Here is a 17,533-nt window from a genome sequence, read left to right as displayed (position 1 = left end):
ATTGTTTAAATGTCAAACAACAATAGTTGAAAAAATGTCCATTCCGAAACATATTTTTTTAAAATTATTGTTATTTTAATTTTGAACAATAATTGCAGAAAAATTAAGCATTAAAAATATTTTTTTAATTAAAATATTTGATTGTTTTAATTTTAATAAATAAATAAATAAATTTTTTATATGTAAATTTTTGAATTCGGGAGTTTTACTATTTGGAAATTTTCCAATTCGCGAATTCTATTGTTTGGATATTTATATTTTGAAAATTTTTATAATAATATAGAATTACCTAATAATGAAATTTCCAAATTATTCGGAAATTATTTTATTTGAAAATATACCAAAGTGGCAAATTTTATTTTTTGGGAATTAAACAATTCGGGAATTTTATAATTTGGGAATTTTCCAATTCGGCAATTTTATTATTTGGGTACTTTTCTAATTCTGGAATTTCATTATTTGGGAATTTTAGATTTCGGAAATTTTATTAGTTAGAAATTTTCGAATTCGGGAATATTATGATTGGGGTATTTTATACTTTGGATATTTTATAATTCAGAAATATCCTTACTTGGGAATTTTCCAATTAGGAAATTTTATAATTTTGGAGTTTTATTTTTTGGGAATTTTATATCTCGGGAATTTTATAATTCGGCAATTTTATTATTGGGAAATTTTGTTATTTGGGAATCTTCTATTTCGGGAATTTTATTATTTGGGAATTTCATATTTCGGAAATTCTATAATTCGTAATATTGATTATTGGGGAATGCTATTATTTAGGATTTTTCCATTTCGGTAATTGTATTATTTGAGAATTTTATATTTTGGGAGTTTTATAATTAGAAAATTTTATTATTTGGGAATGTTACAATACTAGAATTGTAAAGTTAAACATTTATATTTTTGTTGAATATTCCTTATTTTAGTTGGAAATTAATTTCTTTATTAAAAAATATAATTTTTATCTTGAAAATTTATTCATATTAAACATATTTTTTCACACATAATTAATCTTCTTGGTCGAAATTTCTTTTTTCGGTGAAAAATAATTTTGTTTTAGTTTAAAATAATACAACTTGGGTACAAATGGAAAATTCATATTTTTGGTTGAAGATTCGTCATTTTACTTAAAAATTCATATCCTCGTTTAAAAATTTCACTATTTTATTGAAAATTCATTTTTTTTTGGTTTGATTACACCAGGTTATAATTTTGAATTAAAAATTAAGCTCATTCATTCAAAATTTATATTTTTGGTTTCAAGTTCCCTATTTTTTTTAAATTCCTTGTTTTAGTTTAAAATTTATCTCTTTGTTTAAAAATGCAACTATTTTCTTAAAAATTCATTTTTTTCGTTAAAATTTTTAAATAAAAACTTAATTTTCTTGGACGAAAGTTAATTTTTTTGTTGAAAATTAATCTGCTTTAATTGAATATTCAACTTTTATTTTTGAAACGAAAAACTTATATTTTTGGTTGAAAATTTCTTATTTTAATTTAAAATTCATTTCTTTCTTCAAATATGTAACTAATTTCTTAAAAATACATTTTTTTAATTATTAATTTTTGTTTTGGTGGCTCGCAAAGAAACCACGAACAATTTGTTTTTAAATACTTTTATTCAGAAGTTTGATCTTCTTTGTCAAAAGCAATTTTTTTTGTTTGAAAATTATTTTTTATTTGAAAATTTAACTACTTGTTAAAAATGGAAAATTTATATTCTAGTTAAAAAATTTATCTACTTTTTTTAAATTCATCTTCCTGGTTGAAAATTGATCTTTTTTCGTTGAGAATTCGACTATTTTGTGGAAAAATCTTCTTTTTTGGATGGATTCAATAGTTTTCTATTTATAAATTAAAAATTAAATTACTTCGTTACAAGTTCGAATTTTTGTTAAAGATTTCTTATTTTAGTTTAAAATCCATGTCTTTTTTTTAAAGATGTAACTATTTTCTTGAAAATTCAATTTTTTTAAAATTCATTAATTCATGATTTTAGTTGAAAATTCGTATCTAGGTTTAAAAATGTAACTATTTTCTTGAAAATTTATTTATTATTTTAAAAATTAATTTTCTACACAAAATTCTTCTTCTTGGTCGTAAGTTCATTTTTCGGTTGAAAAGTAATCCCTTATAGTTGAAAACTAAACAACTTCTTTGTAAATGAAAAATTCCTATTTATGTTTGAAAATTCGTATGTCGGATTAAGAATGTAACTGTTTTCTTAAAAATGTATTTATTTATTTAAAATTAATTTTTTTAAACAAAATTAATCTTCTTGTTCGAAATTTCATTTTTTTCATTAAAAATTAATATGTTTTAGTTAAAAATTCAACAACTGGTTTGAAAATGGAAAATTCATATTTTTGGTTGAAAATTCGTTTCTTGGTTTAAGAATGTAACTATTTTTTTACAAATGTATTTATTTTTTAAAAATTAATTTTTTTTACACAAAATTAATCTTCTTGTTCGAAAGTTCATTTTTTTGGTTGAAAATTAATCTGTTTTAGTTGAAAATTCAACAACTTGCTTGAAAATGGAAAAATCATATTTGTGGTTGAAAATTAAAATCATGGTAAAAAATGTAAATATTTTCTTGAAGCATTTATTTTGTTTAAAAAATATTCTGATAGGAAATTAATCTCTTCAGTCGAAAAATCATCTTCCTGGTTGAAAATTAATCTGTTTTCATTAAGGATTTAAATGCTTTTTTAAAAATTTATGTTTTTTGGATAAATTCGAGTTTCTAATTCTGAATTAGAAATGTAACTACTTTGTCAAAAATGCATATTTTTGTTCATCGTTTTGTTTAAGAACGTAACTATATTCTCTTAAATTTGTTTAATAATCGGCTTCTCACACAAAATTAATCCTCTTTGTCAACAATTTATTATTTTGGTCATTGGGACATGAATATAAGTGTTTTCAAACTTGAATTTAATTTTTAAAATCTGGATTAAAATATAAATAAATAGTACTTTCACTAGTTCATTTTTGCCATTTTTGCAATAGTAAATATTTCGGAAATATCTTGAGCCATGAACTAAACAGTTTTCGAAATTTTTATTGAAAGATAATGAAAGGTTTAAAAATTAATTTACCATATCGATATCCGAAGGTCGAAGAAGCGCAATTTCTTAATTTCTTCGGTTTTAAATTAGCCATTGCGCACTTGCCCACGGTCGGTTTCCCGCGAAAATTGTCCATTTCGAAAAAAGAATGTCGTAACGATGCCTAACTTAAACTTAAAGTATTATTCGTTTGGGCACCTGGCGAGGCTGGAAAATAATTAATTCTGCTTTGAAGCTCCCTACTTTACTTCACTTTTCACGCCCTTTTAATTTCTAAGTCAGCAAAGCGCATCGCCGCGCTGCACATGCTAGACTAAATCTAGTCTTGTCTTTTAAGCCGGCTAATAAGCAACAAACCGATTTTTACATGGCATTTTACTACCCGAAAAAAATATAGCCAATTTTATTCAATTTCTGTTTGTATAAATTGTATGTATAAATTTAAACTGATTCTTTCTTTGTATTAGAATTCAATAAATATTTTACTAATTTAAACAAATATTCGTTTAATTAAAAAAAAATTATTTGATTCAAAAACACATTAAATTTTCAGTTAAAAAGTAAATACTTAACCGAAAAAGTACCGATTAAAAAAATTGCGATCAAAGAGATAAATTTGCAAAAAAATAGTTAAACTTTCTACAAAAAAATAAATATTTAACCAAATAGTCTAATTCCCATCTAAAAAAGATGGATTTCCCATCAAAAATGGAATAGCTACATTTTCAGTTAAAGAATTAATTTTCAAAATCTACTGGAAAAAACGGATTTTCAATAAAATACATGAATAAATAAATTCTAAAAATCTAATTTCCAACTGAAAAGATTTTGTTTCCAACAAAAAATGGGATCGTTAAATTTTCAGTTAAAAATTTAATTTTCAAACATAAAATATTAAACATTAACAAAATACTTCAAGTTTGAATAAAAATGATATACCTTCAAGTCGACTAGCTAAATTTAACTAAAAAAAAAAAAACTAAAAAAAAAGATAAGTTTTTCAAAAAGATTGGAATAGCTACATTTTCAGTTGAAAAATTGATTTTTAACAAAAAAAAAACATTCAACAAAATAGTTTGTATTTTTTAACTAAAATGATGAATATTAAATTAAACAGTTCAAAAAATGATTTGAAAAAAATATGAATTTTTGACCAAGGAGGTGAATTTTTAACTAAAATGGAGAAGTTTTAAAAAACTAATTAATTTTTCTTTAAATTGTCGTATCTTCTACAAAATGGATGAGATTTTAACAACCTCGTTGAATTTTTATTCACAGATATTAATTTTCTACTGATAATTGGATAGTTAAATTTTTAATTAAAAAACTAATTTTCAATAAAATAGTTACATTTTTTACTAAAATAATGAATATTAAACTGGACGATAAAATTTTCAGTTATACAATCAATTTTTAATCAAATATGGAAAAACTTAAACAAAAAATTAATCTTAAATAAAATGCGGTTGTATAGCCTACAAAATGGATGAACTTTTAACTAACTAGTTGAATTTTTGACAAAGAAGATTAATTTTCTACTGAAAAAGGTAAATTTAAACTAAATACTTTTTACTAAAAAATGAAAATTTTGAATCCAATAGTATAATTTACAACTAAAAATAATCAGTTTTCCACAAAAATAGAATAACTCTATTTTCAGTTAAAGAATTAATTTTCAAAAAACAAAAAAATCATTTTCAAAAAAATAGTTCCATGTTTAACTAAAATAATTATTATTCAACTGGACAGTTACATTTTAAATTAAAAAAATTAATTTGCATCAAAAGAATGATTCAAAAAATGTAATGTTTGACGTAAGAAATGAATTTTAAACTAAAATGAAGAGTCTTTAGGAAACTATTGAATTTTTTTAAATTGCCCTATATTCTAAAAAACAGATGAACTTTTAATAAACTAGTTAAATTTTTGACCAGTAATATTATTTTTCTACTGAAAAAATACGATAAATGTTCTACCAAAAATTGGTTTAGTTAAATTTTCGGTTTCAAATTTAATTTTCAAACAAAATTAATCTGTACAAAATATATAAATTTTTAACTAAAGTGATAAATCTTCAAATGGACTAGTTAAATTATCCGGTAAAAGATGATTTTTTAACCAAAAAAGAAGTATTTAAAAAACTTGAATTTTCGACCCAAGTGATGAATTTTCAATGAGTGGTTAAACTTTCAATTAGAAAAAAAATGCAACTAAATAGTCTAATTTAAAACACAAAAGATCAAATTTTTCACCAAAAATGGAAAAGCTACATTTTTATTTGAAAAATTAACGATCAATAAAAAAATAATTTCCAGCAAAATAGTTATATCTTAAACTAAAATAATTAATATTAAAACAGGTGATTAAATTCTCAGTAAAAAAAAATATTTTTAAGAAAAAAAAACAATAATTTTTTTAAAGTTGATTTTTCGAACACAGAGATGAATTTTCAACTAAATGAACAAATTATAGTTTATTATTAACCAAAAAATTAGTTTTTAAACAAAATTGTTGTACATTCTACAAAATAGATCAATTTTAACCAATTATTTAGTTGAATTTTTAACCAAGAAGATTCATTTTCTAACGAAAAAGACTAGTTTTCAACAAAATATATGAATTTTGAACAAAGTAGTTGAATTTGAACTAAACAAGATAATTTTTAATCTAAACAAGATTAATTTTCTACGAAAAATAGAAAAGTAAAATTTTCAGTTACAAAATTTCCAACTGAAATGAAGAATATTTAACGAAAAAATGATCAGACAGGGCCGCGCAAATAATTTTTGTTGGATTTGGACGCATGATGCAACCTTATGCAACTAACTAAATTCTAAACTGAACTAATTTCAAGTTTTTTGTTAAAATATCGCCTTTACCTATTCCATTTAAAGATTATTAAAAATTAATAAGACTTGTCCATGTTAAATAAAAATTTATATTCTTTCGTTAAAAATTCAACTATTTGGCTAAAAGTTCTTTTAACTTGTTAAAAATTTAACAACGTTGTTAACAAGTATCAACTTACATATTTTACTATTAAATTTTTCGTTGAAATCTAATCTCTTTTGGTTCAAAATTATTCTACTTAGCAGCAAATTCAATAATTTGGTCACATAAATATTGAAATTATCATCAGTTTGTTTTTAGACTTATATAAATATAAATTCTATAAGATTCTTAAGAAAATCAAAAAATATTTTTTAATGTTCCAGAAGTTTTAAAAGAGAAACTATAAGATTCAAAAGAAATTCATGATATTTTACAGGATTTTACAAAATAATAGGAAAAATCCGAGCATTTTTAATTATATTTCGGACTCTTAGAAGTTTGGAAGAAATAAAAAAAGATTCGATGAATCTTCGGAAATGCTTCCAAGTCTTCAAATATTTTAAGTCTATTCAAAACCTCTTAAATTTCAAAAAATATTTTTAGCTGACTTACATTTTTCTTAAAATTTTGAAAAATCATTAAAACTGTAAAAAATAATCTTAAAATCTTCAAAATTTTCCTACTAATTTAAGAAAATGTGTTCATTTGCTTGAATGCTTTTAAAATTGTTTAAAAGCTATTAAACCTTTTATTTGACACCTTTTTAAAAAATCTGCATTTTTTAAAATCATTTACAGTTTGAAATTCTTCTTCAATCCCTACAAATCTTCTAAATATTTCCTGATTTTATTCATTTTTTTCTGATTTTTATAAAATTTTACCAAATTTAACGTTCTTTTTTTAAATCTTTCAAAATTCCATACCTTCTGATATTTTGAAATTATTCAAATATCGATGAACATTTTTTAAATTCTGCAGAATTAAAAAACTTGCCTTAAAAACCTTTAAAATGTTTAAAATTTTTTTTAAATATCCTCTTAAAGTTAAGATCTTTTACACTCTTTTTTAATATTTTAGTAAATAATTAAAAATGTTTTGTAATTTTTTTCAAATTTCTCTTAGAATTCACAAAAAAAATTCTTTTGACGCCCTGCAAACTTGAGTTTACGTAAAAAATGTTTAAATTCTGAAAAACTAAAAGAATTATTTATTTTATATTAAAGAATTTTGTTAGAAACAATCCTTTTTAGTTGAAAATTCTACCATAATTTTTATTTAATCCAGAGTAATCCTGTGTAATCCGGAGTAATCTTAGGTAATCCAGAAATATGGAATCCTTTTTTTGGTAGTAAATTATAAAGTTTGTTGCATAAATAATTAAAGTTTAGTTAGCATTCTTGTGTAACAGAGCAATGTTTAAAAATATATGAATTTTGCAGTTGCGTGTTCTACTAACTTGAAACTCATTGTTTGTAAAGGTACTCATTCGTTGTAATTACTCGCTTCGAACGATAAGAAAAGATCCATTTGATTCTTCCGCTTTTCAAACCAGGTGAAGAAACGTCTTAAAACCACATAAAGTTCCAGTCTCATTAGAAGAACGAACAGCTTGTTGCAAAAGATAAAAATTAATAAGATACGTCAGTGAATAATGAATTGATGAGTTTGAGTTCATGAAAAGTAGAATTTTTTTTAATGAAGTATTAATATTATATTTATAATATAAATTTTTTCTCATGGTTTTTAAATAAAACCGTGAAATTTAATTATTTCTACGTGTAAATGTGTGCGCTCGAAACACAGACTATAGTCTGTGTTTCGCGCGAAAATTTGTCTAACGAAATTGTCCAATTATAATTAAACAATTTGGCTGAAAAAAAATTAATTTTTTCGAACTGAAAGCGTTTAAGATTTTGAACAAGTATCTTAAACGATTTTGAATTAAAAATGTTACAAATAATTTTATATCAGATTATATTTAAATAAAAAAAAAAAATATTTCGAAAGGAATAAAACAAAATTGAAATTGCATACATTATAAATAGAAGCGTTTAGAAATACAGAATTTGCAATTAAATAATTTTAAATAAAAGCTATCAAAATGTAAGGGAAAATGCTGTTCCTACACAATTTCATTCTACACAAAATATATTGTACACAAATATACTGATCATATTTTTCCTACACAAAACTTTTTCTACACAAAATGTTTCATACACAGAATTCAATACTTTTATATTTTTCCTTCATAACATTTTTCCTACACAAAATATTTCTTACACAGAATTTAATATTGTTTGATTGTTTTATATTCTTACCACACAAAAGATTTTCTAAACAAAATATTTCCTACACAAAATTTTTAACTCTTACATTTTTCCTACACGAAACTTTTCCCACACAAAATATTTCCGACACAGAATTTAATACTGTTCCATTTTTCCCCACAAAACTTTTTCCACACAAAATGTTTCCCATACAGAAATTAGTACTCTTATATCATGCCTACACAAATTTTTTTCAACACAGAATATTTCGTACACAGAATTTAATATTGTTTGATAGTTTTATTTTTTCCTACACAAAATATTTTCTGCACAAAATATTTCCTAAATAGAATTTAAATTCAATACTGTTGCAATTTTCCTACACAAACATTTTTCTACATAAAATGTTTCCTACACAGACATTAGTACTTTTATATTATGCCTACACAAATTTGTTTCTACACAGACTATTTGGTACACAGAATTTAATATTGTTTAATAGTTTTATTTTTGTCCTACACAAAATACTTTTCACACAAAATATTTCCTACACAGAGATTAATACTGTTATATTTTTCCTACACAAAACTTTTTTTACACAGACTTTAATACTTTTATATTTTTCCTACCCAAATTTTTTTCAACATATTTTGTGTTGGAAAAAAATGCTAAGCAGTATTAAATTCTGTGTAGTAAATGTTTTGTGTAGAAAATATTTTGTGTTACAAATAATTTTAGATCAGATTATATTTAAATAAAAGGACAATATTTCGAAAGGAATAAAACAAAATTGTAATAGTATACATTATAAATAGAAGCGTTTAGAAATAGAGAATTAAAAAATAAATCACTTTAAATCAAAAGCTATCAAAATTTAAGGGAAAACGCTGTTTCTACACAATTTGATTCTACAAAAATTATATTGTACAAATTTACTGATCAAATTTTTCCTACAGGAATCTTTTTCCACACAAAATGTTTCCTACATAGAATTTAATACTCTAATATTTTTCTTTCACAACATTTTGTCTACACAGAATATTTCCTACACAGAATTCAATATAGTGTGATAGTTTTATTTTCTTCCTACACAAAAGATTTTCTACACAAAATTTATAACTGTTTTATTTTTCCTACACGAAACTTTTTCTACACAAAATGTTTCCTGCACAGAATTTCATACTCCTATATTATTTCTACACAGAATATTTCGTACACAGAATTTAATATTGTTTCATAGTTTTATTTTTTTCCTACACAAAATATGTTCTTCACAGAATTTAATACTGTTGTATTTTTCCTACACAAAATGTTTTAGCACAGAAATTAGCACTCTTATAATATGCCTGCACAAATTTTTGTGTACGCAGAATATTTCGTACACAGAATTTAGTATTGTTTGATAGTTTTATTTTTTACTACACAAAATACTTTTTACACAAAATATTTCCTACAAAGAATTTAATATTGTTATATTTTTCCTACACAAAACTTTTTCTACACAGAATTTAATACTATTATATATTTCCTAAGCAATTTTTTTCAACCTATTTTGTGTTGGAAAAAAATAAAAATATTAAACAATATTAAATTCTGTGTAGGAAATCTTCTGTGTAGAAAAAATTCTGAGTAAAAAAATAAAACTATTAAACAATATTAAATTCTGTATTAGGATGTATTCTGTGTAAAAAAATTGGTGTAGGATAAATATAACAGTATTGAATTCTGTGTGGGAAATATTTTCTGTAAAAAAAGTTTTGTGTATGAAAAATATGATCAGTATACTTGCGTACAATATATTTTGTGCAGAAAAAAATTGTGTAGGAAAGGTGTAACCCAAAATTAAAAAATTTGAGATAAATTTTCGAATAAAAAAATGAATCTTCAACTTTTAACCAAGTAGTGGAATTTGTAACAAAAATGTCTAAATTTTCAATCAAAAATATAATGATATAAAAAAAACTGATTTTAATTTTAAATAAAAAATAGTTGAATTCAAGTATCTTCAACCAAAACAAATTTTCAACTACGACATCGAATTTCTTGCAAGAAATATAAAACTTCGACCAAAATAGATGAAGTTTCAAACAAAAAATACGAACTTTCAAACAAAGTAGTTTAATTTCAAACCGATAGTTGATTTTTTATTTAAGGAAGAACAAGAATTTCAACTAAGTTATGATTTGAAGGGAAAATAATTTTTAATACAAAATGACAATTTCGAATAACCATTTATTTTTTATATTTATTTATTTTTAAGTTCATCTAAATATAAGCTTCCTAAGATTCTTGAAAGAGAAAATTAAAAAAATATTTTGGAAGTCTTTAGATTTGTCAAATTAAAAATGGAACGAAAAAGTCAATCTTGGACAAAATAGTTTAGTTTTCATCTAAAAAAATTCTTAACGAAAAATGTAATAGGTGATATTTTAATCCAAAAAGATTCTATTTCCAACTATTTGTATCTTTATTCAAACAAGATAAAACAAAATATTTTCCAAAAGAGACGAATTTTCTATTAAAAAAAGTTGCATCATTTGACCCGAAAATACTAAAATTTCAACAAAAATGTCCATTTTCAACCAAGTAGCTGAATTTTTAACAAAAAATGAGTTCTCAACAGAGAATATAATAGTTAAAAATTAAACTAAAAAATGTTTTAAATTTTATCTCAAAAAGGTTTGTCTTCATATAAAAAGACGAATTTTCAACAAGATTGTTGAATCCTTACCCAAAAAATATTAAATTAAAACCAAAGATTTACAATTTCGATTAAAAAAGTTGTTATTTCTACCAAAAGAGATCAATTTTAAATTCATCAAGATGAATTTAAAATAAAATTATTGAAATTTTAACCAAAAAAGACTTTTTAATGACGAAAGAAAGAAAATTGTAAGCAAATTATCATTCAAAGGAAACATTATTTTTCATACAAAGTAAAAATTTCTAATAACTACTTATTTTTTTAGTCTTCGTTTATCTGCTCTAAAGTTATATAAATATAATTCACTGATAAAGTTAAAGAGCTTTTTGAACATTTAAGACATGTCGGAACATTATATAAAAAATTTCTAAGAATTTTTTTATTTGAAGGATTTTATCAAATTTTAAGAAATATTTAAATTTAAAAGATATTTAGAGTTTTTCTAAAATCTTTTTAAACATGGTCTTAAAATAAAATATTGTTTAAAGTTTTCCCAGAAATCAAAAAACCGTTTTGTTCATTAGAAAACTTTCAAAATTCTTAAAAAGCTTATAAGTTTTTTGTTCTAAAACTTCAAAAATATAAATTTTGGTAAACTTTAATGAAGTAATTTTTAGTTTATAATTATTTTCGTATGCTTTCAAATGTTTGAAAATATTTTTTAATATTTCAAGATCTGGTTAAATATTCTCTTCAAATTAATTTTTAATCGAAAATGGCAGTATGCGCTTTTTATACATGGATTGAAATGGAAAAAGAAGCAAACGCGCGCTATGCGCGCGCATACCTGTTTTCAGTAATCTCGAAAGAAATCTTTAATTTTGTAGATCAACAATAAATTTTTTCCTGATCGAAAAATTGAATAGAAAATTGTCAATAAATTTAACAAATTTTTCTGAACTCTTAAAAATATGAATGTGCTAAAAATGTTTGTAACTAAACAATTAGGAAAACTTTAGATATTAAGAGATTAAGGGTCTTGCTTTTCATCATTTATGAAAACTCACATTTTTTGCAAATGCGTTTTATATTTTGAATATGAAAAAGTTTTCAAAACAAAACAAAAAGTTGAAGGTCATTTGCATATAGATCTTCTCAAATTTATTTCAAAATTATGATTTTCTCAGCGATATAAAGTTTTATTATTATTTTTATTAAATTATTGAATATATTATTTAGGTAAACATAAATGATATTTCAACCTTAAAGATTTTAATCTTAAATAAAAAAAACAGTTGAATTAAAGCAAAAAAAAATCATACAATAGCGGAATCATCAACTAAAAAAAAATTAGTTTTTAACAGCTGCATTTTAAACCAAAAAAGAATACATTTTTCAAAAAAAGAGACAAATTTTCAACAAAACAGTTCAATGTTTTAACACGATAATATACATTTTTATCGAAATAGATGAACTTTTGTTACTAAGAAGATCAATTTTCTACCAAAAAATATGAATTTTCGACAAAATAGTGCAATTTTTAACAAACAAAAAAGTTTTTCAGTTAAGAAAAAAAAACTTTCACCCAAATTATCACTTGAGGGGATAAATGACTTAGAATATAAACAAATTAAGAATAAATATGTGTTTTTTAGAATAATCTCTTTATTTGTTTTTAAGGTTATGGAAATATCATTTTCGTAAAATTCTTGAGAGAATTCAAAAAGATATTTGAAGATTTTGTATTTGTCGAAGAAGTATTTTTTTATTTTAAAGGATTTTGCAAAATTTTTGGACAAATTCGAGTCAGTTTAACATAAATTTAGAACTTTTATAAGTTTTGAAAATAAATATCTTTTAAACTGACTCGAATTATTCCTAAAATTTAGAAAATATCTGACAATTAAAAAATCGCTTTTAAATCTTCCAGAATTTTTGCGACATTTTTAGAAATCTTCTGAGATGTTTTGAAACATTTCCACAATTTCTTTGAAAATCAAATTTTCAAAGTGAAAAGACATTCAAAAATTTTCTAGTATGCTTAAGAAAAGTTTTTTATTTTCTTGAAGCCTTTCAAACTTCTTAAAAAGTTTAGAAAACTTTGTTAAAATCCTCAAAAATTTACATTTGGTATTAAATTTGTATAAATTTTTGCAAATTTTAAATTACTTTTTGTTATAATTTTCAAAACATTAAAAATTTCTAAATATTTTTTTAAATTATTTGGATTTTTCAAAAAATTTGAATAATCCTAAAAAATAACAAGTCTTTATTTGTTTATACTCTCTCCCCTTTACGGGTTTGAGAGTCTTTACATAATCATTACAAGTATTCTTACAATTAAGCCTTATACTATCTTACGAACAATTCGCTTCATACAGTCTTAAATTATTCTTCTTATTCCTGAACGCTTGCGACTTTGTCCTGGGCTTTCGTTTCCTCTCACCATTATCAATTTCAAATTTGGACTTTAATTTGCAACACTATTTCGTAACTCTCCTTCTTTTGGAGTCATTTTTTTTTCTACTATCCTGTGCAACTAGCTCTCTCTCTCTTTCTCTCTCTCTTATATCTTCTAGCTTCTTCATCAATTCCTCCCCCTGACCATTTTCATTCCGAATCCATTTAATCCTCTCTTCTCTACTTTTCCCTCCCCCTTCTTCCACTGTATACATCTCTAACACATGCAATCATGTTTCCTGCTCATACCTACATACTCTACACACATTCTCTTCTTCATTCATCCAATACCTGCATGCAAATCCTCCATATCTCTTCCCTCACCCCTAATCCTCCATATTTCAGTGCTTCATTTTCCAGACCATCTTCCCCTGTTTCCTTGCTTCTTTTCAACCTTGCAATCGCCTCATTCACCTCATCCCTACTAATCTCGTTTTCAATTTCTTCGTCCCTATCGACTACTTTTCTCCCTTCTCCCTTTACCCTATATTCCAGTCCTCCTAGTTGCCCCTTGAAGTGCTCCGTCCACTCTTTCATTCCTATTTCTTCATTTATATCTTTCCTTCCTCCTCTTTTCCTATTTATCACTTTCCATTCCCTCCCATCTTTTACCACCTTCTCTACCTCTTCCATATACCTTTCTTTCTCCTTCTGTCTTAGCTCCTTTATCTTTATTTCGTGCTCCCTTTTCTCCTGTTGAGTTCACCTTTTTCCATTTCCCCTTTTCTCCATTGCCCTACATTCTCCTTCATCCTATCTTTACTTTCCCTGCATTCATCGTCCCAGCAGCCTCTCATAATCCTCTCTTCTTTTCCTCTGATTCTCATCTCATCTCTTCCCTTACCTTATCTATCGCAGCTTTAATTTTTTCTAGCAGTGTGTCAACTCCTTCCTCTTCCCGACCCCCTATCTCCTCGTTTTCTATTTTTTCTCTAAAATCCCTCAATTTTTCCTCCCCCTAAATTCCCATTTTCACTTTACTTTCTCCGTATTCTTTCTTTTATTCTTTCTTCTGCCAGAATGTAATCTATTGCGGTGTCCCCTATACCCGCGTACGTATATCTACCTTCTTCATCCCCTCTTGTATTGTCTTTACAAATGAACAATCCTGCCTCTCCCAGTATGTTCATTAGCCTCCTACCCTCCCGATCCGTTTCCTTTTGTTTCGATTTTCTTACAAACACCTCCTTTTCTCTACTCTATACTTCTCCCCCTTGTTCCTCGGTCATGCATTCAAATCCCCTTCTATTAGGACTTCCAAGAAACCCAGTAAATCACACAAGCGCACCTAACCTCAAAATCAACTTTCGTCAACTTCTTTATTTTCCATTTAAATTTTCACTTTCTATCACTCCCTTCATTCACACTTGCACTTTCACCTCAGCACTCTCAATCACCACACCATCACCGTGGTCACTCAACTTTTCACTTCTCCTAAGCCAAAAAATGATCGCACTCGAAAAACACCGTGTATCCTCTATCAGTACTGGAAACGGAAGCCTTATAAAAAATGTCAAAATTTTCCCTTAAATTTCATTAAAAAAAATAAAATAGAGGTTAAAATTTTCATAGTAATTTTAGGAGTTTTTTTCATTATCGCAAAACCTTTCAAAATATTTTTTTTCAAAATATTTCAAAATGCACGCTTCTTCTTACTTTTTAAAAATTTTTCCATGTTTTATATTAAGTTTAAATTTTTTCAAAACTTTTCAATGGCTCTTAAACTTGATTGAATTTTTTATAATACTTTGTAATTTTGCTAATTGAAAAATTTGTCTTTAAAATCATCCACATTATTTTTAGAAATTTTGGGAAATAATTTTAAAAAATTTTTATTCGTTCTAAATTTTCACTTTAAATTCGTTCTAAATGTTCACTTTCAATTTGTTCCAAATTTTCACTTTAAATATATTTTTGAGAATAAAAAATTAGTTTAAATTTTCCCAGTAATTTTATGCAATTTTTTCATTCTCTTGAAACTTCAGAAAATTCGAAGAAAAAGTTTGTTTTTTAGGAATCTTTAAAAATGTGCAAATTATAATTATAATTAACTGGAAGCGTTTGTTTAATTAAATGTTATTGTAATTAAATATATTATTTAGATAACCTTACGTTTTTCATAAACCTGAATTTTTCACTTTTTATTTTAAACGAGAAAAATAACATACAGCTGAATCCAATCATAAACGCGGGTTTCCCGATGACAATAGTCGCAAATTATTTCGAGTTATTTCGAGATGTTTCGAGAATTAATTGAAAATAGCGCCATGCGCTTTTTGATAGAAGGACAAGTAGCTAAAGCGCGTTACGTGCGCGCATGCGTATTTTTAGAAATGTCGAAAAATATATTTCATTTTGTGGCTAAAGAATAACTGTTTTCAGAAATAAGAAACGCCTTTATAAAAAAAATTTTAATTTTTGATCCCATATAACCGTATCCATTATAGTTCTGCTCGTAAAACCTGTAAATCTCAGGGAGCTTTTTTTTAATGAAAGGAATTTTTTTGAGAGCGTCCTCAATTTTTTAAAAGTTGCAATATAAAATTAAAAAGAAATTATTCTTTATTCAACTGTTTTTGAATAAAAATTAAAATATTTTTCAGGTTAAAATACCAAATACATTTTTTCTTGACAATTTATCTATTTTGGTATGGAAATTTAGGTACTTGGTTGAAAGTTAATCTCTTTTATTAAAAATTAATTTTTCTTTGTAAATGATTTATAATTTTAACTAAAAATTTATTTTCTTGTTCGAAAAATAAGATATTCTGTAAAAAAAATAATTTTTTCTTTGGCTGAAAATTAATCTTCATACCTAAAAATCTATTTATTCCTGTTGAATCTAACTATTTTGTTGAAAAATTGTTGTTTTTGTTTAAAACTAATTTTTTTAACTGAAAGTTTCAATGTTTCAGTTGAATATTCAATCATTTTAGTTGAAAATTGATCTCTTCAGTTGAACATTTAAATTTTTAACTAAAAATTCAACTGTTCATTTTTTTTGTTAAAAAATTATCTTTTTCAGTTGACGGTTCGTCTGTTTCAGTAGGAATCAATCTTCTTGTTTGAAAAATGATATAAAATTTAACTTTTGTAATTGAAGATTCATCATTTTATTTGAAAATATCCTCACTTTGTTTGAAAATTTAACTATTCCCTTTACAATTTTTTTTGTTCAATATTATTTTTTAAACTGAAAATGTAACTATTGGAATTGAATATTCTACCACTTTAATTAAAAATGCATCTCTCTGATTGAAGACTATTTTTTTTAAACTGGAAATTTAACTATTCAATTTTTTTTACAATTTGTTATCTTTAGTTTCAAATTCAAGTATTTTGATGAAAATTCAACTTTTTTGGTAGAACTTGATGTTCCTGGTTGAAAATTTAACTATTCAAGTTGAAGATTTATCATTTTATTCAAAAATTTATCTTTCTTGTTAAAAATCCATCTATTATAAATGAAGATTTATAATCTTATTTGAAAATTCATCATTTTGGTTCAAAAATTAATTTTTTTGACTGACAGTTAATCTATTCGATTTTTGGTTGAAATTTAATCTTTACTGGTTCAAAATTCAACATTTTGGTTCAAAATTTGTATTTTTTAGTTTAAAATTTAATTATGTGGTTGAGAATTTATGTCTTTTATTAAAAGATTATCTTATAATTTTGATTGAACATTCATCTTCTTGGTTTTTTGGTTAGTGAACATTTTTTAAACATTGGTTTAAAATTTAACTCTCCCATTTAAAGATACATAATTTTATTTGAAAATTGATCACTTCTTTTGAAAATATAACTTTGCTTTCTCAATTACTTTTGCTTGGCTGAAAATTAATCTTTTTTATTTAAAAATCCGTGTATTTTTGTTGAAAATTCATCTGTTTTGCAGGAAGTCAATGTTTTTGGTTGAAAAGTCAACTATTCGAACCAAAGATTACTTATTTTAGTTAAAAATTCATCTTTTTATTTGAAAATGTATCCATTGTTTTCCAAATTAAATGATTAAAATAAGTTTTTCAGCCAGGAAAAAATAATTCACCTAAATTAAAATTTGAAGTGATAAATGATGGTAAATATAAAATAAAAATTTGGAATAAATATTTTTCTTTTAGCTTTATTCTTTTATTTTTTTGTAAGATTATAGAAAACGCATTCTTGTGAAATTCTTAAGTAAATTCTAAAAGTTTGAAAAATCTTTTAAATTTAAAAAGATTCTGTTATAAAAATTTTATAAATCTTTTGAAATC

This window comes from Belonocnema kinseyi, chromosome 4, assembly GCF_010883055.1.
Source record: "Belonocnema kinseyi isolate 2016_QV_RU_SX_M_011 chromosome 4, B_treatae_v1, whole genome shotgun sequence".
Lineage (NCBI taxonomy): Eukaryota > Metazoa > Arthropoda > Insecta > Hymenoptera > Cynipidae > Belonocnema > Belonocnema kinseyi.
The sequence above is the reverse complement of the archived record's forward strand: the minus strand, read 5'-3'. Positions refer to the sequence as shown.